This window comes from Nipponia nippon, unplaced genomic scaffold (genome assembly GCF_047370975.1).
Source record: "Nipponia nippon isolate SJK-2023a ecotype South Korea unplaced genomic scaffold, ASM4737097v1 scaffold_5, whole genome shotgun sequence".
NCBI classification, from domain to species: domain Eukaryota; kingdom Metazoa; phylum Chordata; class Aves; order Pelecaniformes; family Threskiornithidae; genus Nipponia; species Nipponia nippon.
Genome location: NW_028262369.1, coordinates 8,759,410 through 8,772,901, shown reverse-complemented (window position 1 = coordinate 8,772,901; position 13,492 = coordinate 8,759,410). Strand labels below are relative to the sequence as shown.

The window sequence follows — 13,492 nt, the reverse complement described above, 5'->3', positions numbered from 1 at the left end:
TGTTGTTCACCGCAGCCTGGAAAGCAGGCTTGACTGCCCTGAGTCGCTGAGCTTAGGATTTAATAAACTAATTTGGGGAGGAGTGGTGAGAGAACGGGCCAAAGCTCATAAACAGACCCTTTTTCCCTTTTTTGTAATTTAAACCCACATTTCAGAACAGTAATTTAAATGTAAACATTGTGCTTTACAAGACTTCATATGTTTGTGCACTCGGACTCCAGGCTGTCACAGTAATAAAAAAAAAAAAAATCTCAAAGCACTTTATAAAAAGAACATTTATGTTACTGTCCCTGTTTTACCAGCAGAAAAGCTTGGATGCACAACGGTAAAGCAATTTATCCAAATTATCCCAGACAAAAACAGAAAAATCAAGATGTTTTGCATTTCTGTCCAGTGTGCTCCAGTGGTCCTTTGTAAATGGAAGAGGTGGAGAAAACCCCCAAGGGAGCTGACTATCTAGTTGCATTTTCTTTAATGCACACAGGCACAGCTCTAAGGGCCTAGTGAATACGGAGTCACTTTGTGAGCACACCCCACCCTGCCTCTCTTCATTCTTGCCAATCTTTCTCGCCAAACATGCGCTTTTCTTTTGGTCCGCTCCTCTATGCCTTTTTAAAGGGGAAAATGAAACCTGCAACTATTGCAGCATGCATTAATTTTTAATCCCAATATGTCAAAAAGCTTTTTACCCAAGGTAAGATTCACACTCAATATCCATCCCCCTGCACCCCAAGTACCTCACACCCCTAACTGGGAGGTGGGAAAGCTGGAGATGTTGGAGCAAGGACAGAAAGGGTCTGACTCCTCTGAATCGCTGTGGCCACAGCCTGCCCCTGCGGTGCTGGAGCTCGGTGCTCAGCAGCAGGCGAGGAACAGGGCACCCTGCACCAGGACAAGCGTCCGGGCTTGGCTTGGCTTGGACAAGATATGTAAAGCTGATGCAGCTCCTGGCCTGCGATGGTTTGGATGGCCAGTGAGGCGAGGATCTTTACCTGGGCTCCCTATCCCATCACTGTTTTTACTTCAAGTGAAGAAGCCAATTTACATTTAGATTTGGCCTTGAAAACGACAGAAATAATTTCTTCTTCTAATGTTGCAATGTTAGTAGATGCCGTGGCCACAGTACTCAGCACTCGCAGAGTTAGCTGCTGCCCCGGTAAGGGGGATTCCTGGGCACCGACGCAGGACGAACGAGAGCACTCCCGGGGCAAGAGCAGACCTGACGCCCCTGGAGTCAAATGATGGCCTCGTCTACAGTCACTGTGAATTTTTTCCTCTTTTCAACAATGAAAGTACTTGCAACAGCCTGATCCTGAAAAAATAGCCATGCATGAACAAGTTTACTCAAATTCACAGTCCCACAGAATCCAATTAAACAACCCAAGAGCATAAAGTTATTCATGTATTCAAGGCTATGGACAGCTGGGTCCAACATTTATTTTGGTCTGGTGCCAGTTACAGTAACCATCCCTTTATCTGTATTTCATTTCCCAGCTATACAATTAAAAGTTAAATTCAAACCATCCGATTCTCAGTGGACCCTCAAGGATAAAACTTTTATAGGTCTTTAAATACATTATGTATCAACTACTTGTGTCTGTTTTCTAGCAAATCTCCCATGGATTCTATGGGGAAAGCACAAAACAATGATTTATGTATTCGGGATTTTGTGCCGATCTCGGTGTGTAATTGTTACAGTGTTCAGAATAAAAGGAACATAGCTATTTGATAATTAATTACGCTCTAATTGCATTCACCTGGGAAAAATAGATAGCACCAAGAGGCAAACAGGGGTCAATAATATTAATATAGTTGATCACTAATCTTGCATATACAAGTACCAATTAGTTAAGCAGAGTTAAACAGAGTCAGTGATAATTTGCATGAGGAATTCTGAATGCAGAGATAAATTAAACATGTAGAAAGTAAGAGAAATGAAGCTACCAACTTAAACTGAAACAGGGATCTATTTTTCTTTTTTTCAGGTTACATTTAAGGCACTGTCATTAAGGGATGCCAGGTTACATTTAAGGCTTCTGCGTATCCTGGAAGTCGAGCTTACCTCCGCGTTACTTTGCCTTTAGTGTAACAAAAGGTACACGCTCGGTGCGTTGTGCTTCAAAAAGGAACGTAAGCAGGAGACGTCAATAGATGTTAAGTGCTGGGAAGAGGAACAGACCAAAGCACAGCAAGGTTATTTATTGAACCTGGCTTTAAAGGTGCCAGTTGTGCCTACACCACTCTCTCTGCGCTGGTATTTCCATACAAGCCCTGCACATGGCTGAACATCCAGGTCTTTTAACTTCAGCAAGATGACCGGACCACACTGAGCATTAAACACATGCAGAGCTGTTTTATGGGATTAGAGCTTAAAGGAGAACAGATGGAGGCGGTAGCAGTTTAGTTTGGTACTTCAGTTAGGCAGCGGAGAAAGCAAACGAGGCATAACATTGACAAGGAAGGGTACCTGTGCTGCTGGGAAGCCTCTCTGAGCTGTTTTGCAGGTGGCTCCCAGCACTGCACACCCAGATACCAGGTGACGGGGGTGAGCAACCGCATGGGAATGGCACTCCTCCTCAGTAATTTTTACAAAAGGCTGTTTTCTGCTCCGTCCAAACAGTGATTCTCAGCAGCAATACCAATACAGAGTGTTTTCTGTGGGGTCCAAGGCAGGCTTATGGCTGCAGCGGCAGGTTAACCCCTGGGAGGAGCAGGAGCACTGATGCCTGCCCAATGCCGCAGCCAGACTGCGCACCATAGAAAGTGGCAAATTTCTGGCCTCGTGCTTCTGCAAAAAGCTTCTCTCCACATTTTGGAGTCCAGCTGTGCTATATTAACATATGCAAGAGAGATAGAAAAACAGCCCTATTCCATTTTATGTAATGACAACCAGATGCTACAGCGTAACTTGGCCTAGAGATGGCTGGAAACTGGCTGTCGGCTTGGGAAAGGCAGTTGGTCCATCCACACGCAGAGAGGAGCTGCTGGTGAAACTTTATTACTTAAGGAGGGTGGGGCCCTGGTCTTTCATCTCACAGAGAGGAAAAAAATAGATGGAAACAGCCTTAACCGCCACTGATTCATAGGATATTGCACCAAACCACAAAGAGAGGTAAATTTTGGGCTGCTATTTTGAGAGCTCTTATTAATCTTCAGTACAGCAGAGCTTTTCCCCAGCCACTAGTTCAGCAGCAACGACACAACTGAATAGAGTCTTTCATGGGTTTGACGGTATGGAGCTCACCCAGGACTCCTTGGCTTGTGCCTACGGTATCTGGGAGTCACATGTGAACTCCAAAAACATCATAAAAATCAATACTGTGTATCAGCGCTGCTGATCATGTGCATTTAGCTTGGAGCAGTTAAGAAACAACAGCTTAACGCTTACAACGAGTAAGAGCATGAGATTTGTAACCCCCGATCTAACGCTTTCCGAGTTGAAACACTGATGGCTCCATTTCAGTTGATATCGAGTCCAAATGGCCGAGCATTCCTTAGGGAAGGCAACAGCCGCAGGCACTCGCACAGCGCAGCGCTTTCAGGGCTGCTGGATTCGGAGGAGCTCAGCTCTGCCCTTGGCCTGAGCCAGGCTTCCCCTCTCACCCACCTCCAAATCAGATGTTCTCCTCAGGCATTGCCGGGGTAGGGGAGGAGAGATTCATCATAAATAAGCCTTAGAGCATGCAGAGAGAGCATCACACTCAGCTACTGAAGTGTAAGTTCTGCTGTTGCCCATTTATATTGCCATTTAGTTATTACGGACTGATGCCTCCTCTCTTGAGACTTGAAGCCAGTTAAGCATTACCATCTTCTTTCCCTTTTCTAATATAAAGTAGACACAACTACTGCCCACCCTGCTACATGGACTTCATATATGCTCAAGTAGTTCTTTGCAATTTTATTATTGTCTTGCTAACTACTGCTCTTACGACTCAAAAGCACTTGCCTCTCAGATGGAAGGGTGGAACCCAGACTTCTTGGCTAGGGTGAAGAACTATTCTATACTATTCAAAGCGCGGTATTTTTAACCTGAGCTATGCTTGAAGATACCAACTGTAAAATTATCTGTAATGAAGTTTCTAGACCTCATAAGGACTCTGGGACTCCTGTGTGGTTGTTAGATAAAGACGACTCTGCAGGAAGTCACAGTCATTTCACAAACAGCAATGAGGAACCTGTTCTAGTTAATTACGGCACATCTCTAAAAAGACAATTTCTCATTAAAGGCTCCATCTGAAGCCCATTGACTGAAGAGCAGGCTGTCCAGCATGAGGCTAGGATCAGGCCTTGGCAAAAAAAATAAATGTGAAACACAGCTGTTAATGAACTGCAAGAATCCAAGTATGCCTTTGCTGGTGGGATCCATAACTGGAATTGATTATAGACGCAGCCACAGCCACGTACATCCCAGACCCTCGGGAGCAGTGTTCTCCCACAATAGTTCTAACCTTGAAGGGAACTTGAGCTCTCTTGTCAGTCATCTGCCTTACGATAAGTCTACATCCTTATGTATTCTCTCTGCCAAAAGGCAACTTTTAAAATGCTGTAAAATAAAACTGTGTACAAATTAAACAGTCAACACATTTTACTGCTGCTCAGTAACTAAAATGCTTTCACTGTGCTATGCAATCTATAACTGCTGAAATTACTTTCACGTGTGTTTATAAGTCTTCCTATATTTTCTCCTCATTACTCCAAATACATTTTAAAAGCTTGTTAAGATAGATTTGTTGGTGTTTTGTATCTAGCTGACTGTGCATGTTAAAGGCTTTGAGTGCGACTTTCCTAACTTGAAACACACTATTTTTCATGCTGCTTGTTAAAACACGTATCATTCCAACCATGTACATTAATTGGCTTGTCTAGGGAAACAGGACTCGGTTTATGAAGTCTGTCATCCTGCTTTGTAGCTTAATTATAAAATAAAATTATTTTCCTTCCCCCCAGTCAGATTATTTGCTCTGGATTTTTTTTTTTCTTCCTCATGCTGCTGTTTTAAATTCCAGGGTTGTGTAACTGATCCGTTGGGTCCTACTTCAGCGGCTGCTCCCAGGGCTGGTGGTTAACGCAGCATTCGTTAGTAAAGCTGCATGCACTGCAAGGGTCCTACACTGCACTTGTAAGTATCCGAGTCTGAGATATGCTGAAAAAGAATCATGTTTCAACTACAGTCTGCCATTTATAATAAAGTCAAGGGCCTATTTAAGTTATTGCATGTTGACTTGTGATGTTTTGCATATGCCCAGCCACTCTACAGCACAGCAGGGGCTGCCAAATACCCAGAAACCAAGAGACCTCAAACATGATTTCCAGGTAGAAAGAGACAACAAACCTGTAGAAAACGGAGGCATAGTAACTCTTACCAGAACCAACCCTCAATGACAGGAATGACATCAAGCTCCTTTGAGATGGACGCTCTGAATAAAGCACCCACAATTGAAGATACCATTCTTAACTCCACTGGGGTTAGTCCTAAGGGTTTTCTTTTTCAAGAGCAGAGTCCTTACTCAATGGTCTACGGCACAGCTAGAAGCCAAGAACAGCCCAAATTAGGCTGTCCTAAAGTGGAGGTGAACTCCGGTGGCTCACTGCAAACCACGAAGCTGAAGGATAAAATCACGGTCTCAGCAGCTGTAGCGACAGCACAACTCCCACCACCTTCAGAGGCACCAGGAGCTTCCCCATGGAAAAAAACCAAAAGGCCTTATTTCTACCAACTAAAATCTAATATACTAAAGAAGGGATTTTAAAAATATCCAGAACTACAAAAAGATTCCATGAAAATTAATTTTCTTTACTATGCCATCCTGCTCATCGTCTAAATCCACAATTCCTGCCCAGCAAGTTTCAGCTCCCAAAATTTCCTCTCCGCTGAAGAATCCCACCTGGTAGGTTGAATGTAATGCAACTCTTCAACAGTGGAGCACTGTAGAACAGCAGGAACCTGAAACACTATAAAACTTAAAATACCTAGGTACACTAAAACTTTCTTCCTTCTCTGACACACTGAGTACTGCACGTTTTAGAGGTCTGATCCTGTAGCAAGTCTTCTGAATCATAAGCCAGAATCTTGACTCCCTGCTACCTAATCAATACCCCCAATTATTAACAGCTCCAGAGTGCTTTTCCATAGCCCTCAGAGTTTTTTAGGGTGGATAGAAAAGGATAGATATGCGTCACTCACTTGATCCCCCCCCCCCATATTTATACTGTGAAAAGCCCTCATGATTTAGGAAAAAAAGCAAGGGATATGAATGGAACACAATATTTTTCAGATTTATGTAGAGCCACAATAATTTCAGATAGAAATCAAAGTTATCCAACTTCACCATACACATGCTACTGTAAACTTTGCTTCCTATCACACAAAACCTAATTTCCCTTTACAAAGACATCAATCTTAACCAAGACGCAGGTCTTCCAGCAAGCAGATCCCTCTATACAAATATTCAGGTAAAAATCCTTACTTCAAGAAATGCACCAGGACTCTCAAAGTTCTCCCTTCAGACTGAGCCAGCCCACTCCCTCCCGTGATGGCAGGAAGGCCATATGTGCCAAAGAGTTATTGGCATCATCTGTAACTAGGCATTCTGTTAATGATTTAGGAAATCTGTTAACGGGAAATTAATTGGAATCAAGATCAGCCAGTTGCACAGATTTTCCCCTTGATTAACACACCCACTTATCGACAGGATGAATTACAAGTTGTGCCATTCACTGATGTAGCTGAGCCCTGGGGAACTTGTCGGTGTGTTCGCAGTACGGTGGCATTTAACGTGTCCAAGAATCGGCCCGTGCTAGGAGGGTTCGCAAAGCTGGAGGCACCAAAATAACAACTGAGCAGGGAGAGCGAAGCTCCTTCCTGCGCAGTGGCTGCCCGAGGCCTGCACTGAGCTACGGATGGAGCCCATGGCTCTCCTCTGCTTAACTTCAGACTTCTCAGTTCTGAAGATGAGAATGACAGTATGGTGGCAAACGTGGTGTGAGACTGACTATGAGGTGGACAAATGCAGCACCTGGACCAGAATTAAGAAAGTACTAAGTGGAGAAAGGCCCTGCTAATGCCAGGGCTACAGCCACCAGGGCTTCAGCCTGTTAAGGTCCAATAGCTGTTAAATCTTCATGATTTGCTTTGCCAGCACTTGCACTATTAGAGATAGCCTATAGACAGCATGTCTGCTCAGTCTTTGCTCTTTTCCCCCCCTTTTTCCTCTTTTCTTTTTTCTCCCCCGCCCCGTAAGCAGCAAGCGCTGGTATTTCTACTGTGATTGTGGCTAGGGTCAAATTTTCCTCTTTCTTACATTTGTAATTTTGGAGGCCTCCTAGTGAAGTCATTGGAGTCAGGTTAGTGCAAGGCAAGCCCAGAGTCAAACCAGGTCAGTAAAGGCCCAGCAGAGGTGCTGGGCTGAGGGCACTCAGGCGCCCAGGAGCGCTCAGCACCCCGAGCTCTCTCCTTTGTCCCACTGTGCCTTTCAACAGCCTCTTCAGAGCCTGCCTGAAAATACCCCCGGCAAACGCCAACAGGTAAGCAGATATTCGCTTCTTTAGTCCCACAGGTATTACCAAATTATTTCTGAATAAAACCCAGATGGGATTGCCACAAGCATTCAGATTTGGCCTAATGCTGCTCCACCATCACAGGAAGGGCACGTCTTTCTAGGCTGGCTTGCAGTTGGCCATGTAACTTAAGGCAGTCTGTTTTCATCTGAGCTCAGTGTTTTACAATTCCACATTAAATACAGTGAATGCTGATGAGAGAGCCCTGTAGCTGCTCAGGCTGGTCTGTAACGTGGAATGACAGGTCCTGAAGGAGAGGATCAGACTCTCCTCTAATGCGACAAGTCCGGCCATGTGATACATTGCTCTTCTGACACGTTTCACACGCTGCCTTGTGAGGAAGGACAGCCTTTTATCTCTGGTAAGAGGCGATGAGTTGGAAGAAGCTGATGATCAGCTTTGCTTTTGCATGGAGGGGAACGAGCTGCAAATTACCTGCTGTCAGTAGAAGGCTGAAGCCACAGCAGAAGGCAGAGTCCTGTGGGTAGGCAGCGTGCTGGGCTGGAAACAAGATGTGCCTTAAAAGGGGAATATAGTGCTTGAAGGGTATTGAGCCTTTTGAGGCAGAAAAGATTTTGCAGAAGAGATGTCTGCGTAAGTAACGTCTTTATAAACAGGAATATATGGAGATGAGAAATTGCTCCTAGAGCTCTAAGAAAATGAAGATTTACTGCTTTAAGTAAAAAGGGAAAAAGGGATGCCAGGCTGTCCCCCTGCCTTGCAGGAAAAATATTACTTCTTTGAAGTTTTGATGAATAGCTGTAAGGAAGGCTGAGTAGGCTTTGCGCACTTTCAAAGACAGAGATTGACTCTGAGCTCACTTACGACAGAGCATGACCGACCCCTGCTTGCCGTGAGAGCAGTCGGGTGATTTTGTCCACCACGGTGCTCCCGTGATGCCCGGTGTGTCCCGCAGCAGCGTGTGCCTTCCCGGCCCCTGGGCAGCCTGGCCACACACGGGGCCTGGGGGTGTGCAGGATTTGAGCACTGAGAAATCCCCCAACGCCCAGTCGCATGGGACAGGGAAACTGTTTTAGACACAGTCTGGGGAACCACTGAAATTCCTTGCTCTCAGGTGTAACAGGAGTTCCTAAAACACCAGACGGAGCAAGATGGTGTGGTAAAGCTACCGGTGACCTGCAGTCGGTCTGCAGCCAAGTCATTCCACTGGCATTTGCTCAAGAGGGATGAGCCAACATCAGACACAAAATCCATCTTGTGAGGCCAGCGCCAGTCCACTGGGCACCCAGCATCAAGGCACATCGCTCTGGCAATCACTGCCTGTTGCAAATACACACATAAATCATGAGCTTTGCATCCAATTAGTACTCAAAGGCATGAAGCTTGTTCTGCGCTTAGAAATTTCTACGAAATTAATCTCCAAACCACTTGCTTTCAATCTAATGCCTCCTGAGGGTTTGGAGGGGGGTTATTTGTCTGGATTTTTTTGTTGATTGTTGTCAGGCTTACACCGAATGCCAAGTGCCTGTTGATTTTACCTGTGCATAAGAGGATATTGCAAATACTGGAGACTACAGTTTCCCTGGCGGGAGACCGGTGCCTCCGAGTCAGTAAGGATAGACACCACCCGCATCATCTCCAAATGCCCACAATCTGTACAGAGAGCATTCTGGATACATTAGTGATCAAAACTATGTCAGCTGTGACAAAATAAAAGTCTTTGAAGATTAAGCAGGGAAAAAAAAGTTGTCTGTTCACTTATCTCACTCCAAAGCTTCCGACACTGGTCTCTCAGAACAGAACTGACCAGGAATTTCTTTATGATGCATGAAATTATTTTATTTCATCCGGGTGGAGGAAATGACATGAAAACCATGCAGAAAATAGTCAAGTTTTAAGTCTGATAGGAAGAAAAGGCAAACAGAATGATTTATGCTAAGCTCAGAAATAGTATCCCTCCTCACCCACTGACCATCCCAAACCGTGTCTCTGTGTGGAGCTATTAATTAAAAATACATCAAACTCCATTCGATTTGCAGGCATCAGAGAGGTTTCAACTGGAAAAGATTAACCCATCCCTGCCTCTCGTGCCACTTACAGAAACCCCACAGTGCACACAGCATCCTAAACAAAAATGGGATCTTATTTTGCTGCGAGACAAAGTTGCATGGCTCTTCTTCAGTCAGTCAAGCTGTTGGTAATTACTAGATGAGTGGTAGCATTTTTTACATCTTAGAAAACTTCATGAATCATATTACACAAGAGCTCAATTCCCAATATTAACAAAACTAACAACTCACATCAACAGATTATTTTTTTTTTTAAGACTGATGGTTAAGGCAGAACAGATTTTTAAGATACTGCAAATGAAAACATCTTATGTGATCTCTTCCACTTGTGAGGAGGTACGGACTGCATTTCTGATGAAGGGCACATTAATGTTCTGGGCAGAGGTACGTATATACACCCACTCATAGCCTACCTTTCAGAAAGACCACTGGCTACCTACATCTCTCAAGAATGCTGCTTCCCATTATTTTTAGAAGTAATACAAGGAACAAAGGATTTCCCTTTTCCCTCCTGAAAGCTGAGGTGCTGCCGTGTTGAACAATTTACTGTTACGGCGTCCGCTGTGAATGCCCCAGCCGCAGCAGAAAACGGATCACTGCTGTCTGGCTGCTTGTGTCACCCACCACGCAGGGCCTTGAAGCTGCGTGCAGGGACTGAGGCACCTTTACTGCAGTTTAGGATGAGCCACTTGTTTGCAAACCCAGAGCCTGGAGTTCGTGTGAGCAAGTACTGCCTGAGGGAGCTGTACTGACCGTGGCCAGCACGGAGTGTGTGCGCCGTACTCCGTGTCGTGACATCTCTGGAGCAGCAGAATAACTTCCCTCAGCCAAAGGTGCGTGTCAGATGCGGAGGGCTGGGACTCCCAGGCTGTGGGGCTTATTCTGAACCTCTCTCAGTTTTGCCATCTATAAAAAAAACAATCTCCTCTGTCTCATAGTTAAAGCAAAGGAATAAAACAAAACCAATAATAAAAGTACCACCATAACATGTAACTTACTGCAGCTCCTCTGCTGCAATGGCCGTGCTCTGGCGTGCTGGGATTTGCATTTACCCCCGGCTGTGAGCACACCTTCCCTGAGTTACTGAGGCTCAGCTGATGAGCAGCCATAACTCAGTTAAACAAGAGGAACTATTGCTTTGATTGTGTGCCCGTACTCTGAAACCATTTGCTTTGCTGTGTTCTGGAGCCCCTTGAGGAAAGCTGGCAGAGACACATAAATCAGCAGCTGAACCTTTGCTCAAGGTGCCAGCGCACGGAGCTCAAGTTCCTCCACTTCCAGGACAGATACAAGGGAATGTGTACTTTTCTTGGAGACTGCTGCCCTTGCTATTGACTCTGCAAAATAAGCTGGCATCTCTGAGCGGCCATCACATCTATGTCTGGTACCTGAGGTCCAGGAACCTTTTGGAGCTCTTTGGGGGATAAGCAAGCTGAGAGTGTTGCAGCGGCAGATGGGGAGACTGTGGCCAGATGTGCATACCTCGTGCTGAACATACAGGACTCGGCAGGTCTGGACTTCTCTAAGCATCGTCTGTTTATCTGTTTGCTAACACAGGATGGTTCATCTTTTAAGCTTATCTTATCTTTATCAGAAATATGCAAGAGTGATTAGAAACATAGCAGCAATTGCCTGTCTGACCCCACCTATGCTTCCCCCCCCCCCCCCCCCTTTTTTTTTTTACCAGAGGAGGCAAGGATTTGTTAGGGCAGCTGTTCTGGTTTCGGCTGTAATGCACCACTTACATATATCCTAGATGGATACACAACTCTTCCTTCTGGCTTTTTTCCTGCTTGCTTCCAGTTTATCCAGTCTTCTTCCTCCTGTAATCCCATGCTGTGGTGGCAGTTCCAGTTCTGGAGCATCACCTCCATGGAGGTCGAGGAGCTTTGCCAATTTTTGCTGCCTGAGCATCAAATCACAGGAACACACAAGGTTCACAAAACTCAGAAATGATTCCATGGGGAGTATAACATCTCCTGCCGTGCCAGCTGGTGCTATTTACTGCAGTGGAAAGTGCCTTCAGGCCTCAGTCTTGTCAGTCTTTGCTGGCTACAATGTCAAAAATGATTCAGCAATGTGATGCTCTGAATGCAATGAACACTGGAGGTCCCTGGTCCCACTGCTCAGCAATAAACTTCTTTTTCTGGGGCTCTTGGCAATTCTAATGGAAGAACCATGATTCATGTCACTGCTCTGAGCAGCTTGTGGGCCAAGCTGAATCATGCTTCACCAGTGCATCCCTAATTGCCCTCGGTCCTCTCCTCCAGCAGCCGCCACACTCCAGAAGCTGCCACACGTTACCAGCCTGTGTGGCTGTGTCTGGTATCAAGCCATCTAGACCAACCTGAACCATATCCAGGATTTAATATGGCTCTGCTTTGCCCTTCCTGGTGCTTGGCACCAGGACAGACCCCAGGGCCCTTAGATAAGAATAATACTCTGCCCCATCCTTGGCTCAGCAGTGTTGGGCAGACCCACAAGACAGGCAAAGGACCTGTGGTTACCGATTCCTCCTGTTGGCTTCCAAGTTCAGGTGCCTTATTTATACAGAGATACGCTCCTGCAGGTAGCCGCTGTGCTTGTGTGTTACATATAGAGGAAAAGAAACGTTATAGGCTGTTTGTGTTACACCATATACAGAGTTAACACTAATACTGGTTCAACAGCATCTTCAGCTGATGATCTTTCCTGTTAATACATGTGCTGCCTTTAGAATGACTGAAGATAAAACCACGTACTGAACTATCCTGTATTCCCCGAGTGCAGTGCCTTAAAAATCAAGTTGCCAATTCTAGCTTACAATTACAGCAGTAGTTGAACAGGGAAAGAAGAGCAGTAATCACCATGATTTTTTAAGGCCGTTGGCCCAGAGCTGTAACGCTGCCCCTGTACGCAGGGCCCTGCGTGCCACGGCGCGCGGGCAGATGTAGCCCCTTCCTTTGCCAGTCTGGTGGGTCCCTCCAGCACTGCCGGTGCTCTGTGCCCGTCCCAGCTGTATGATGCCCCTAACCCAACAGCCTCACGCTGTCCCCAAGCTTGTATCCACCTCAGAAGTTCCTGAGTGGGGCCTGGCCCCAAGAGCACCCTAGGGGTGCCCTGGGGAGGGCGGAGAGCGGGACAAGGCACCCCAGTCCAGCACACCGTCTCCATTCCCACGGCCCCTTGTCGTACAGCCTGCAGCCCTCCCGCTCACCCTGCTTTTAGCCCCTGCTGCAGGGCTGCAGCTTCGTTTGGAGACAAATTCAGCACCAGTTCAATCTAAAACCAGCAGTTTTAAAAGTGATATCTAAACCGACATTCAATCAATCCTAGTCATCAGAGTGAAAGGGTTTGAACTTGAAAGCAATTAGACCAGTAAGTGTAAAATCTGCTTTGAGTTAACCTGAGAGCCTTGAACTGCAATCTTGAAATGCACTGTCCCAAACGCCTGTGGGAGCAACCGTCGTCATCTAGCTCGTGGAAAACAGAGGAGAGAAGCAACCCTGTGTCTCTCTAAGGACAGATCTGAAGTGGGGCCATAAAGCTGTTATACACGGCACCTCCCAGGCCGTTGTTTTGGCCATTTAGAGCCCATAGTGAGGTTACTAAACCTTCTCACTAAGGTCCTTGTGTACCTCATCTTGGCCACAGGTCTCACACAAGTCAGAAGATGCTGTGGCCCGTGGTGGGGCACTGCTCACGTGCTACCAGTGCACAGGCAGGGGTCAGTGGGGCTGGATGGGAGCTGGATGGGCTGCAGGGAGACTTTCTGCTCCCATATGTAACACCAGCAGCTTTTGAACTGCGACGGGCACAGCCAAACAGTAATGAAACAGCCCTCCCTCAGCTGCTCGAGGTGCTGTTTTGCACGTTGAATAATGGCACTTCGTGTCTGTCTGAGTTGTTACAAATTCACCAACAGT

The 13,492-nt window shown here is 46.0% G+C and overlaps 1 long non-coding RNA gene across 1 annotated transcript; it reads right to left on the bottom strand.

Moving 5' to 3' along the window:
• Positions 1 to 223: 223 nt before the first annotated feature.
• On the bottom strand, positions 224 to 6,568 carry LOC148052019 (uncharacterized). Its single transcript, XR_015699101.1, has 3 exons — positions 6,468 to 6,568; positions 2,063 to 2,161; positions 224 to 1,312 (listed from the first exon to the last, which is right to left on the bottom strand). It is a non-coding gene; the product is annotated as an uncharacterized LOC148052019 (long non-coding RNA).
• Positions 6,569 to 13,492: the final 6,924 nt, after the last annotated feature.